The 12,204-nt window shown below is 47.3% G+C and overlaps 1 protein-coding gene and 1 long non-coding RNA gene across 2 annotated transcripts in view; one reads left to right on the forward strand and one right to left on the reverse strand.

Moving 5' to 3' along the window:
- shank3a (SH3 and multiple ankyrin repeat domains 3a) overlaps positions 1–12,204 on the forward strand; it is a 1,542,118-nt gene that overhangs the window by 12,788 nt on the left and 1,517,126 nt on the right. The gene's annotated exons all lie outside the window — the stretch shown is intronic.
- LOC147105799 (uncharacterized) overlaps positions 912–12,204 on the reverse strand; it is a 163,394-nt gene continuing 152,101 nt past the window's right edge. Inside the window, exons 3-4 of the long non-coding RNA XR_015081589.1 lie at positions 5,865–6,060; positions 912–1,627 (exon numbers count right to left, since the gene is read on the reverse strand). This is a non-coding gene — a long non-coding RNA (uncharacterized LOC147105799). The remainder of the gene's footprint in view (positions 1,628–5,864; positions 6,061–12,204) is intronic.

Raw genomic sequence — 12,204 nt, forward strand, 5'->3', positions numbered from 1 at the left:
CACGTTTCTCTACATCACAACAGTGACTAGACTTCAAAAGTACTTCATTGGTTGTAAAGCGCGTTGGGGTGTCCTGAGGTCGTGAAAAGTGTTGTATAAATGCAAGTTCTTTATTTCTAACCTATCAGCACGGGGGGTGATGGTATAGCGGACAGTCTAGTAGATCTCCATTGGCATTGCTCAGAGGCAGTCTGGGGCTTGAAGTGCAGTCTATGATGCTCAAAATAGTCCTGACTATAGCCTGACTATGATCACGATTCACCCATCACTGTAATACAGGCAATATAATCCGAAACAATATTCTACTCCTATTGACACTGAAAGATACTGGCCTCATGGACAGGATGTTTCTACTATTTACCAACCACTTTACAAAACGTGTTTAAGATGCAAGGAAGTTTGTTTAATTTCTTCTTCCCTCCCTCAATACCTCTTATCCCCAGTTATTTTCATTTCTGCTTTGCGGTCGGATTTGTGGTTCTTGTTGGGGCAGCACTACCCGTGATCTTTCTTTTCATTATTGACGCTTTCTCTTAGCCACTTGTGCCTCACAGTTGTTTATTCCGCCTGGTTGTGAATTAAAGTTGTGAGAAGCAGGATGAAAATGATGCATTTCTGTCTCTCAGGCACACAATATCCAGCTGGTTGTCATGGGATCTTGCTTAACCTGGTGCTCTCTGATATTGTAGTTCCACAGGAGCAGGTGGACTACTATAACTCCCATGGTGCATATCTCTCTCACACTGAATTTTCCCACAACAGCTGTAACTCAGGATTTCGAACATCGAATAACCAAATTTGTGGATGAGCTTGTGATTTTTTTTCCAGAATTGTGTAATTTTTAAAAATGAGTTTATGCTATTTCTGGCGGTAAACACTGATGTGTCGAATAACGGTCTGAATCCAAGAGGTTAAGGCTTAAAACTCAAGGCTTTTATTAAGTAAGAACATAACATCAAATTAACACAGGGCAACCATCATTCATCACCGACCCAGCCCTTATGAGTAAAACCCAGCTCTTATAAGTAAGACTCCCACCAATCCGAAGGATCCAGAGGGGCAGGGCTAGGGCGGAGCATTAGTGGTTACACCTGTAGAACATTCCAGACATTAACAAGTACAACAACAACAGCCAGTACAAATGCCAGAACACAAATGCCAGAACACAGAGTTATTTCATCACAAACACTCACTGTAGTGCAGGAGGAAATGGTGACTGAGAACAATCGGAAAACATTATTTGAAGGATTTGATTGATTTGCAAGGAGACACAGAGGTTAGCGGAGTGGGCAGACAGTTTAATACACAAATGTGTGAGTAGCACATTTTAGAGATGAAAGAGAGTGAAAGAAAGGACACCCCGAATGGTGAGATTCTCAGCAAAGTGGAGAGACAGAGCGGTCTGACGGCAGAGAATTTTAAAGGTGGGAGTCCAGGCAAAGAAGGTCATCAAAGGCAGACAGGATTCCAGGTTTTATAGCGAGGGACATTGAATATAAAAGCAAGGAAGTGATGTTGAATTTGTACAAACCATTGGCTAGGCCACAGCTGAAGTATTGCAAGCGGTTCTGGGCAGCATGTTATAAGATGGGCATTACAGCCTTGGAAAGGATACAGTGAGGATTAACTAGAATGTAACAGGAATGAGAAGGTTAATGAATGGCAATGGACTCCTAAAATTGGGGTCTGACAACTTTAAAAGGTGTGATGTGTTGGGAGATGTGCCAGGTGAAAGACTTTTAATTATTGATCATTGTATCAGGGTAGGGTTCACAGACACTCTGGTTCCTGATGGTATTACAATGCTGCCCATTGTGGTCACGTTTCTGAATTTGCTCACTCATTGGCATGTTATATATATTGCTGTACAAACATAGATTCTACAATGATAGCACTATTTGTCTTCCTGTAGCAGACTGTCTTTATCAGAACTAATATGGGAGTATGTCAATTTTGCTGGGAGTCCCTGGGAGTGTGTCAATATTTTCTGGGGATTCCCTGGGAATGTGCTAATATTGGCTGGGTGTCCCTGGGAGTGTGTCAATATTTGCTGGGGATCCTTGGGAATGTGCTAATATTGGCTGGGTGTCCCTGGGAGTGTGTCAATATTTTCTGGGGATTCCCTTGGGAATGTGCTAATATTGGCTGGGTGTCCCTGGGAGTGTGTCAATATTTGCTGGGGATCCTTGGGAATGTGCTAATATTGGCTGGGTGTCCCTGGGAGTGTGTCAATATTTTCTGGGGATTCCCTGGGAATGTGCTAATATTGGCTGGGTGTCCCTGGAAGTGTGTCAATATTTGCTGGGGATCCTTGGGAGCAATGTCCCCTCTAAAAATGTCATTGTTGTGCACGGCCAGTCTTTTCAATGCGTGGTACCTTCAAGATTGCTGCATGCGCGCAGCTTAGAGGGAACATTGCTTGGGAGTGTGTCAATATTTATCGGGGTGTCCCTGGGAGTGTGTCAATATTTATCGGGGTGTCCCTGGGAGTGTGTCAATACTTATCGGGGTGTCGAGTGTGTCAATATTTATCGGGGTGTCCCTGGGAGTGTGTCAATATTTATCGGGTGTCCCTGGGAGTGTGTCAATATTTATCGGGGTGTCCCTGGGAGTGTGTCAATATTTATCGGGGTGTCCCTGGGAGTGTGTCAATATTTATCGGGGTGTCCCTGGGAGTGTGTCAATATTTATCCGGGTGTCCCTGGGAGTGTGTCAATATTTGTCGGGGTGTCCCTGGGAGTGTGTCAATATTTATCGGGGTGTCCCTGGGAGTGTGTCAATATTTATCAGGGTGTCCCTGGGAGTGTGCCAATATTTATCGGGGTGTCCCTGGGAGTGTGTCAATATTTGCTGGGGTGTGCCTGGGAGTGTGAATATTTGCTGGGGTGTCCCTGGGAGTGTGAATATTTGCTGGGGTGTGCCTGGGAGTGTGAGTATTTGCTGGGGATTCCCTGGGAGTGTGTCAATATTTGCTGGGTGTCCCTGGGAGTGTGTCAATATTTATTGAGGTGTCCCTGGGAGTGTGTCAATATTTATTGGGGTGCGCCTGGGTGATGTGCCTCAATAATCCCGAGACTCGATGTTAGCGGAACAAAACAAGGCTTTTATTAACTTAGAAGATAACACGCAGTGGAGAGAGGTATCTTCCATCTGGAGCTCTGCAGTACTGGATATGAGGCCAGACTGAGCTGGCTTACATAGAGGCCAGGTATGGGCGGAGCCCTACACACAACACATTCCATACATTCCAATATACAATACAATGGTGAGGAGAAACCTGAAACCAACCACAGTCACAGGCAATACAATGGTGAGGGGAAACCTGAAACCAACCACAGTCACAGGCAGTGATGAATGGAATATTTCATCACACTGGGAATGTGAATATTTGTTGGGGATTCCCTGGGAGTGTGAGTATTTGCTGGGTGACCCTGGGAGTGTGAATATTTGTTGGGGATTCCCTGGGAGTGTGAGTATTTGCTGGGGTGTCCCTGGGAGTGTGAGTATTTGCTGGGGTGACCCTGGGAGTGTAAATATTTGCTCGGGATTCCCTGGGAGTGTGTCAATATTTGCTGGGGGTCCCTGGGAGTGTCAATATTTACAGGGGGTACCTGGGAGTGTCAGTATTTACAGGGGGTACCTGGGAGTGTCAGTATTTACAGGGGGTACCTGGGAGTGTCAGTATTTACAGGGGGTCCCTGGGAGTGTCAGTATTTACAGGGTGTCCCTGGGAGTGTCAGTATTTACAGGGTGTCCCTGGGAGTGTCAGTATTTACAGGGGGTCCCTGGGAGTGTCAGTATTTACAGGGGGTCCCTGGGAGTGTCCGTATTTACAGGGGGTCCCTGGGAGTGTCAGTATTTACAGGGGGTTCCCTGGTTGTGTCAGTATTTACAGGGGGTCCCTGAGAGTGTCAGTATTTACAGGGGGTCCCTGGGAGTGTCAGTATTTACAGGGGGTCCCTGGGAGTGTCAGTATTTACAGGGGGTCCCTGGGAGTGTCAGTATTTACAGGGGGTCCCTGGGAGTGTCAGTATTTACAGGGGGTTCCCTGGGCGTGTCAGTATTTACAGGGGGTCCCTGAGAGTGTCAGTATTTACAGGGGGTCCCTGGGAGTGTCAGTATTTACCGGGGGTCCCTGGGAGTGTCAGCATTTACAGGGGTCCCTGGGAGTGTCAGTATTTACAGGGGGTTCCCTGGGAGTGTCAGTATTTACAGGGGGTCCCTGGGTGTGTCAGCATTTACAGGGGTCCCTGGGAGTGTCAGTATTTACAGGGGGTCCCTGGGAGTGTCAGTATTTACAGGGGGTTCCCTGGGAGTGTCAGTATTTACAGGGGGTCCCTGGGAGTGTCAGTATTTACAGGGGGTCCCTGGGAGTGTCAGTATTTACAGGGGATCCCTGGGAGTGTCAGTATTTACAGGGGGTCCCTGGGAGTGTCAGTATTTACAGGTGGTCCCGGGGCATGTCAGTATTTACAGGGGGTCCCTGGGAGTGTCAGTATTTACAGGGGATCTCTGGGAGTGTCAGTATTTACAGGGGGTCCCTGGGAGTGTCAGTATTTACACTCATATCCACGCCGGTCAGTTGTTTGAGGGCCAGCCAGTGATTATTGTCCCTGTAGGTGGTGGGAGTGGTTTCCTTTGGGGTCAAGATAGCTTCAAGTTTGCGTGGCTGGTGATGGAAGATTGGAACTGAATTACCCCTCTAAGAAATACCCGGCAGGTCCGCTGTACTCCAGAGCACCGATGATTGGACAGTCAGCCTAATTCATAATGTGGCCTGGGGAGAAAGGCGTGTCATTGTGGCTGGGCACCCTCCCATTGGGGTAGAGTTTGGAGCAGTATAACAATCAGGCACTCCAAAAAGTGTGAGAATGCTTTAAGACCTTCTGGCTCTGAGCGGCTGTGTAATTACAAAGATTTACCTCACTTCTAGGAGAAGCTGATTGTGAGGGTCACTGTTCAAGGAATTATTTGGTGGCAAGTTACGGAGGAGCCAGCCTTTTGGGACTAATTGATATTCATTCAGAATTTCCATTGTTTGAGAACAATGATTGAATGCAATGATGGCTCTCCGATTGTACACATGGAAACATCAGGGAATTGAAAATCAGATACTTAATCTTGGAGATGGACATCTTAATTATTTCTTTCTTTCATTGCTGGGATTAAGGGAGATTTCCAAATCAGCTGGCTTGTTTTAGGAAAACAAGAATCTCTGAGAATTCAATGTATTTCCCTACTGATGTTAATCCAGCTCCCTCACACTGTCCTTCATTCACCCATCTCCCAGCGCCCTGTATTACTCTACTGATGTTAATCCAGCTCCCTCACACTGTCCTTCAATCACCCATCTCCCAGCGCCCTGTATTACTCTACTGATGTTAATCCAGCTCCCTCACACTGTCCTTCAATCACCCATCTCCCAGCGCCCTGTATTACTCTACTGATGTTAATCCAGCTCCCTCACACTGTCACTCAGTATCCCCTCCCCCAGCACATGTGTTACTGACTGTATCTCTACTGATGTTAATCCAGCTCCCTCACACTGTCCTTCAATCACCCATCTCCCAGCGTCCTGTATTACTCTACTGATGTTAATCCAGCTCCCTCACACTGTTGGTCTCAGGCTTTCCTCTTACCTTCTCATACTTCGGATTGCTATATTTTTACGTAGGGGGCAGGGATTTGCAGATCGAGTAAAAGGATGTTAACGAGGGGAATTTGATTTTTTGCTATATCTTATTTTGACAAGAGTACAGTATCCCAATCACACAGCATTCATCTGTCTCCGGCTGGAGTACTTCTAACTCTCTGCAAGCGAGGCGTTGGGGGCAGCTTGCTGCTTTTGTACAGTGCACACTTACCAAGATGAGCTTTTAGTAGCCATGGTAACCGAGAGCCACACCTTAAAAGGAGTCGTGAGGCAGAAGCCGAGCTCCGATGTTGTTAGCTTGAGATCCTGACTGGAATGTTTAACCCATAGTCAGTCTATGCAGTGCAACCTTTAAATCATAGTCTCCATCGTAGTACTCCAACACTCAGGTGCGATGATTCAGCTGCCTGGAAAGAGAGACCTGCATTTATATAACGCCTTTCACAATCTCAGGGCATCCCAAAACGCTTTACGGTCAACAAAGTACTTTTTTGAAGTGTAGTCACTGTTGTAATGTAGGAAATGCGGTAGCCAATTAGCATGAACAGCATTGAGGTAATGACCAGATAATCTGTTTTAATCTGCCATTATCACCCACCTCTGTAAAAAACCCACACTTGACCCCACTGTCCTTGCAAACTACCACCCCATCTCCAAACTCCCTTTCCTCTCCAAAGTCCTTGAACGTGTTGTCGCCTCCCAAATCCATGATCACCTTTCCCGCAATGAGTGGGGAGGTGGAGTTGAGGTCGAAGTGCAGTCATGATCTTATTAAATGGTGGAGCAGGCTCGAACGGCCGAATGGTCTATTCTTGCTCCTATTTCTTATTTTCTTATGTAACTCCATGCTTGAACCTCTCCAATCAGGTTTCCGCACCTGCCACAGCATTGAAACGGCCCTTATTAAAGTCACAAATGACATCCTATGTGACTGTGACCATGGTAAACTATCCCTCCACATCTTTCTCAAACTGTCTGTCACCTTTGACATGGTTGACCACACCATCCTACTCCAACGCCTCTTCTCCGTTGTCCAACTGGGTGGGATTGCCCTCTCCTGGTTCTATTCTTACCTATCCAGTCGGAGCCAGAGAATCACCTCCAGTGGCTTCTCTTTCCGCTCCCGCACTTTTATCTCTGGAATTCACCAAGGATCTATCTTTGGCCCATCCTATTTCTCATCTGTAGTGTCCGAGTATAAATAATACACGGACTGCAGGAGAACAATAATAACAGGTATTTACTGAACAGAGGGTAACTTAAGACTGAAGTACAGAAGCCTACTATGGCTTTATATACAGGGGTGGTCACTGCCGGTACTGCAGTATAGAATCAGTTCTTCTCTTAAAGGTACATACACAACAATTCCTCACCTTTTAGATAAACAGTACATAACATTCATTTAACAACTAAATAATAACTAATTACAATTTTCTCTGTACTATATACATCAACTGAAATAATCATTTATAAGTTCAGTCTTTGAGGAGGCTTCCTGATCCCTGACTGGATAGCGCCTTTCTCGAGTATCCTGTTCTTGCGGCGGAGTTGATTCTGGCTCATTGTCATTGGTTGGTTCGTCAACTTCCAATACCACTGATTCTGAGGTAGACGCAATCTGTACTTCGGGTTGATTACCAGGTGCACCTGCTCGTGGTATGGGTTTGGCTTGTTCCTGTGACTCTGGTCAGCATGGCGTCTCACGATGCTCTCTCCAACTTCTACTGTGTACATTAGTGGTCCCTGCTGTGTGCATATGGTTCCTGGCTGCCATTTTTCTGTTCGGTAGTCGCGGGCCAAGACTGGTTGCCCTATCTTGAAGCTCCTGGTTGGCTTCTCATTTATGTGCTGGAATTGCTTATCCTCAACATCTCGTCTTATGTTTGGTTTGAGCAAATCCAGGCGACATCTTAGCCTTCGGTTGAAGAACATTATGGCTGGAGCTTGGTTGGTGACTGCATGTGTCGCATTCCGGTAAGCAAACAAGAAATTATCCACCTTGTGTTGTAGCGGTATGTCGTCATTATGCATTGCCTTTATTGCCTTTTTAAAGGTCTGAACAAACCTCTCAGCCAATCCATTTGTGGCTGGATGATATGGGGCAGATGTGTAATGTTTCACCCCATTATTCCTCAGAAACCTCCGGAAATCCTCGGACACAAACTGTGGCCCATTGTCGGAGCAAATCTGTTCTGGCAAGCCATTCCTGGCCAAGATGGTCCGTAGGACTGCAATAGTTTTCTCCGTGGTGGTGGAGGACATTTTGATGACCTCTGGCCATTTCGAATGGGCATCCACAGCGATTAGGAACATTGAGTCCATAAATGGACCAGCAAAATCAATGTGTACCCGTTGCCATGGAGATGAGGGCCACTCCCATGGATGTAGCGGGGCCTGTGGTGGAGCGTTTTGGACCTTCTGGCATCCTGTGCATCTCTTGGTCATATCCTCGATTTCTTTATCAATTCCCGGCCACCACACAAATGCCCTGGCTAGGCTCTTCATTTTTACCCCTCCCAGATGACCCTCATGAAGCTCATTGAGCACTCTATCTCTCAACTTGGGTGGAATTACCACTCGGGATCCACACATCAAGGTCCCCCGGCACACTGACAGCTGTTCTCTCCTTGGCGAGAATGCTGGCAACAGTGAGTCGCCATGTGCTGGCCATCCCTTCACCGTCAAATCATAGAGCCAAGAGAGTGTTGGTCATTTCGGGTTTCCTTCTCTATACTTGAGTTTGTAACAGGTAGACATTCGACTATGGTGGCATGGAATATCTCAACAGGGTCCACTGCAGGTGCTTCCTCTACCGTAGGCAACGGTAGGCGCAACAGCCCATCAGCGTTTCCATGCTGTTTCGTACCCTTGTACTCTATGTCGTACTGATGTGCCCCTAGAAAAAGTGACCAGCTTTGCGGCCGTTGCGCCGTCATCACCGGAACGCCCTTATTTGGGTTAAAAATGGAGACCAGGGGCTGATGATCAGTCAGTAGGGTGAATTTCTGCCCGTGCAGATAGGGATTGAACTTCTTCACCCCCCACACCAGGCTGAGGGCCGCCCTGTCAATCTGGGCATAGTTACGCTCGGCTGAGGTTAACGAGCGCGACGCAAAGGCTATTGGCCTCTCTGAACCGTCAAGGAATTTGCGAGACAGCACCGCTCTGATGCCATAGGGAGACGCATCACATGCTAACCGAATCGGTAGTGTTGGATTGTAGTGGGCCAATACTTCTTTTGAAGTGATTAGGCATTTACATTTCTGAAAGGCACGCTTACACTCATCACTCCATTTCCATGTTACTCCAGCTCGCAGCAGGGCGTTCAGTGGGTGTAGAATTGTAGATAAATTCAGCAAGAACTTATGGTAGTAGTTCACCAACCCGAGGAACGACCTCAGTTGCGACACATTTTCCGGTGCTGGAGCCTTGACTACAGCCTCAATCTTGTCCGGCGACTTATGCAACCCTTCCTCATCAATCATGTGGCCACAATACGAGATTTGTCTCCTGAAGAACTCGTATTTGGGGCGGTTGGCTCGTAGCCCATATTCCTGTAATCTAGTGAGCACCTGCTCCAGGTTGGCAAGGTGTTCACTGTCATTTTCGCCCGTAACCAGGATGTCGTCCAAATAACACTGGGTCCCCGGGATCCCTTGCAGGACTTGTTCCATCGCCCTCTGCCAAATAGCTGGGGCTGATGCTACCCCGAATACCAGTCGATTGTACTGGTAAAGGCCTTTGTGAATGTTTATCGTGAGGTATTTCCTAGATGCTTCTTCCACCTCCATTTGTAGATACGCTTGGGCCAGATCAATCTTTGTAAAGCATTTCCCTCCAGATAGTGAGGCGAAAATATCTTCTATCCGTGGAAGTGGATATTGTACTGTGTGCAGGACTGGGTTCACAGTTACCTTGAAGTCCCCACAGATGCGAACCTTCTTCGGCTCCCCAGGCGTGCTGCTCAATGATTTCTTCATTACAGGAATGATGGGTGTGACCCACTCGCTCCAGTCCACCTTGGACAGCACACCCAAACGCTCCAGCTCTGCTCCAACGGCTGGGCGGATCGCGTAAGGTACCGGTCTGGCCTTAAAAATTTTTGGGTTTGCGTTATCTTCGATTTTTATCATTGCCGTTACACCTTTTAGAGTCCCAAGTCCTTGTTGGAACACCTCTTTCGCGTCAGTTAGAATTTTTGACAGTCGTCCAGGTGTGACGTCATCATCCTTTTTGTCAGTCACAGTTAGCGCCTGAATGGAATGCCAATCCAATTGTATTTTTCGGATCCATTCACGTCCCAATAATGGTGGTCCTCCATTTTGTAGTATATATAGATACAGTTTCTGTGTTTCCTTGCCGTTGTATTCAACTGGCACCCTTATTTTTCCTCTGGGGTAGACTTTTTGCCCCGTGTATGTCTTCAATACAATGGACGTGTCCTTCAAGGGTATGTGTGAGAATAGCTGCTCATAGACTCGTCAATTCATGACAGTTAGGGCTGATCCTGTGTCCAATTCCATGTTTACTGGGGACCCTGCTATCATGAGGGTGACCCAAATGGTTCGGTGATCCTCCTTTGCGATCACGTTGTGTAACTTTAGACAACTTAGTCTCCTGCTCCCGGAGTCCTTATCACTCTCCTGATCTTCCGAACTACTGTCTGTCAATTTCTTTACTTTCTTGTACTTTTCCTTAGTAGTTCTTGTAGTGTTGGTTTTCTTTCCCGACCTGCAGACTCTTGCTATGTGTCCCATTTTCCCACATTGCCTGCATACTTTGTCCTTAAACCAGCAGTCCTTCTGATCATGGGTTGTTCTGCCGCAGCGATAGCACTTTTCTGCTCCATACGCCATTTTGTTAGCGCTGTATTCTTGTGGTTTCTGTTGTATTTCTGCAGCTCCCCGTGCTGCTGCTTCGTAGGATACTGCCACGCTGAAAGCCTGTTCTAGCGTCAGGTCCTTTTCCGAAAGTAGTCGTTTCTGGGTTCCTTCACTCTGGAGCCCGCAGACAAACTTATCCCGTAAGATGTCTGCCAGTCCTGCTCCGAACTGGCAGTGCTTCAATAACTTGCGTAGTTCCGTAAGATAGTCAGCATTGCTCTCATCTTTGTGCTGGTTTCTTTTATGGAACTTGAATCTTTCTGCTATCAGCAGCGGTGTAGGGTTTAGGTGTTCCTGTAAGATATTAACAATCTCTTCAAAACTTTTCTCCATTGGTTTAGCTGGGGTAATTAAATTCCGCAATAGGCCGTACGTTCTCGCGCCCATCAAATTTAATAATGCCGACGCCTTCTTTCCATCGGCCACCTCATTTGCCTTGCAGTACACTTCAATTCTTTCCACATACGTGGTCCAGTCTTCTACCTCGTTGTCGAAAGCAGTGATACTGCCACTTTTCGGCATCTTGGGTGATTTAAAATGGCGCCTCCCGCGCTTTTTCTTCTTCACCAATGGATTAAAATGGCGCCTCCCGCGCTTTTCCTTCTTCCCCAATGGAATAAAATGGCGCCTCCCGCGTTTTTCCTTCTTCCCCTTGCTGTCACGCTGCTCCTAGCATTCTGCAGGGTAATGGCGGTGACCCGCGGCTTCGGCGCGTCTCACTTTTCCTTCCCCTTGTTTTATTTTCGCTACGCTGCCCGGTTCTTGAGCACCGACCGCGCCCTGTGCGCTCCACCCTCTCTCTCTCTCTTTTCCTCCCGACGACGCTGCATGGCCCCTTTGCAGAGCCGCTCGATCGAGCTCGAGCCCGCCGCAGTCCGGAAGGGTCAGCGCACTACCTGCTACCAGCACGATTTGCTGGAACACCTTGACTGGGGAACCAAGCCCAGCTCTCCACAGCCTCTCCTGCAACTCTCCGAACTCTGATGGATCCTTGGGTGGTTGCCCGCGGTCGACGCCCGTTGCTCTGACTTCGACCTCCAAGAAGCTTCTTCTCAGGGAAAGATCCCCGTGAGGTGATGCAGTACTGCAGGTGAGTTCGAACCTGTTCGTCGCCAATGTAGTGTCCGAGTATAAATAATACACGGACTGCAGGAGAACAATAATAACAGGTATTTACTGAACAGAGAGTAACTTAAGACTGAAGTACAGAAGCCTGCTATGGCTTTATATACAGGGGTGGTCACTGCCGGTACTGCAGTATAGAATCAGTTCTTCTCTTAAAGGTACATACACAACATCATCTACATGCTGCCCCTTAGCAACATCATCCGAAAACACATCAGGTTCCACGTGTCCAATTCTGGCCTCTTGCGCATCCCTGATTTTCATTGCTCAACCATTGGCAGCCATGCCTTCAGCTGGCTAGGCCCTAAGCTCTGGAATTCCCTCTCATAAACTTCTCCTCCTCTTTCTCCTTTAAGATGTGCCTTAAAGCCTACCTCTTTGACCAAGCTTTTGGTCACCTCTCCTAATTTCTCCTTATGTGGCTCGGTGTCAACTTGTGTTTGCTAACGCTCCTGTGAAGCGCCTTGGAACATTTTACTATGTTGAAGGCGCTATATAAATGCACGTTGATGTTGTTGGTTGAAGGATAAATATTGGGGAGAA

Source organism: Somniosus microcephalus, chromosome 17, assembly GCF_052327205.1.
Source record: "Somniosus microcephalus isolate GS21.2 chromosome 17, FLI_Smic_1.0, whole genome shotgun sequence".
Taxonomy (NCBI): domain Eukaryota; kingdom Metazoa; phylum Chordata; class Chondrichthyes; order Squaliformes; family Somniosidae; genus Somniosus; species Somniosus microcephalus.